The sequence below is a fragment of the Lactuca sativa genome, chromosome 1 (genome assembly GCF_002870075.4).
Source record: "Lactuca sativa cultivar Salinas chromosome 1, Lsat_Salinas_v11, whole genome shotgun sequence".
In the NCBI taxonomy this organism is placed as follows: Eukaryota; Viridiplantae; Streptophyta; class Magnoliopsida; order Asterales; family Asteraceae; genus Lactuca; species Lactuca sativa.
Window position 1 is genome coordinate 87,866,822 of NC_056623.2, and position 2,271 is coordinate 87,869,092.

Sequence of the window (2,271 nt, forward strand, 5' to 3'; positions counted from 1 at the left end):
TCTTGCTATTAATGGAATCATATAAGTAACAATTTTTCCTCAAATGCCATTGTAAGGATATTTTAAAATAAATAAAATCAAAAATTTTCTTTTATTTTAAAAACTTTGCGGAAAAACTTATCCTTACAATCCATATAAAAACTTGTTGTTATCTATTCCTAAGCAATATCTCATAACTCCTAAGAAGTAGCTCAAGAATCCGATCTTCAAACTACGCGATAGAAATCCATCTATGTAATCAGATTCAACATATTCTTTCTTTAAGTTTTTTTTCACTTTTCTTTGATTCTTAAAACATTACCATGTGACCCAGTCACATCATGTATAAGGAATCTCAGAATAGAAACTTAACATAGTTAGATAGTGGACTTTACCTGAAGTAGAGTCAAACTTATTGACTTTAACATCCTTAGGTAAATTTGGCAACTTCGCAACCAATGCCCCTTCCTTTGGCAATATAAACATATGGACCCTTTGATGATGGTACACGGGACTATCACAGACTTAGTTTTTCTCTTTACCATTTGGTCAACCGAGTTGACTATGGCCGATCCCTTTCCATTGGGAAGAGAGAGCTTTACTAGATATCCAATGTCATCATTGTCAATGTCCATAAAGTTTTAGGAAGTTGATCTTATCAAATAGATAAGATCATTAAGGGTCTTGTCATAGTCTGTTTCATAGGTGTTCCAAAAAAACTCACTATGTGACTTAGAAAGTAGTTGAACCACCAACTTTCTCAAGACTTTGACACCTAACTCTCCCGGCTTGTCAATATGTGACTATATCTCCTAAATGTGATCACACCTAGACCTTGCCTTGCCAATTGGGCTTGAGTGACCTTAAACTTTTCAAGAACTTGTGGGTTGGGGAGAATAACTGGAGGAGGTGAATGAAGTATGATTTCCAAGGAACATCATCTTCATTTAGGAAAGCTTGTTTCAAGAGATTTGGGAAGATCATAAATGTCTAAGCCAGACATCTTTTGGGACATATTCAAGATAGTTGATCTTAAGTCATTAATATGACACCCAATATGAAATATTAAGGCTAGGACCCAACAAACTATTTTATAACTTAGAAGAGGTATGTCGTAATCCAAGCTATAAAATATTTGAAGGTAGGTGAATGACGATTCACCAATTTCCACCAAGATAAACGAAATGTATTATTAGGTTTTAATTGGTTTTTGAAACTCCTAGATCTTTGAGATTCATTGAACTGTTCAATGACATGTTTTAATCTCGAGTGTGCCCTTCAGGTTTTGTGACTGGGATGCCGAGGATCAAAAAACAAGGTGTGAAGTAACCATTCAAATTACTTGGTACACTTAAGTGTTTACCCCTCAATCGATGTGTCGGTTAACCATACACGCTCCATTGATACTATGATAAACATTAAGTTACCCTTTGCCTACCTTGTTAAATACGAGTTAGAGTGCCGGTTAACCACACACGCTCCACTAACCGACTTAAACAAAGTGCAAAGTGTAATTTCATGGATTAGCACCTTATTCACATTTTTCTAAGTAACTAATATTGGGTATTCTTAAGAGTTTAGTTACTTAGTATTTATCATTAATACTTTTAATGAAGGGAGAATTATAGTCTTGTCAAACCCGTTCGGCTGACCCTCCACCAGTCAAGCAAGCGGTGGGTGAGAGTGGACACCCATTAAGTTGCCATTTTATAGGCAACAACCTTATACCCACCTTATAGACCGGCTTCGTGAATGAGGCGTACTAGCGGTAAGACTGACTTTACTCTTATACATATATATATTATTAACTTATAATATTATAAAGTATAAGGGTTGAATTTTAACTTTTAAAATTCTAAGGGCTAACTTGGAATTAAAGTATTCATAAGAGAAAACTTTACAAATTCCAAAACTTGAGGGCAAGTTTTGAAACTATTCAAAACTAATTAATTCCATAACTTATGTGTTTAAAGTAGTTTTAATCCAAAAACTCTTCAAGTTCCACAACTTGAGGACAAGTTATGGAAGACTTTAAACTAATAAAAGAATTACCTTTTCCTTATTATATAACTTATGGAATTAATTAAGGTTACACTCTTTTTTTATTATTATTATTTAATGAAGAGACTCTTGGTCCTCCATAACTTGAGGACAAGTTATGGAGTCATAAAACCATTTAATTAGAACTAGACTCTTCATTTTTGTAACCTTTGCCAACTTTTATGAGTTTTATGAAACTTAAATGTGACTTTTCATATAACTTGAGGACAAGTTACAAAAACACATTTTAGA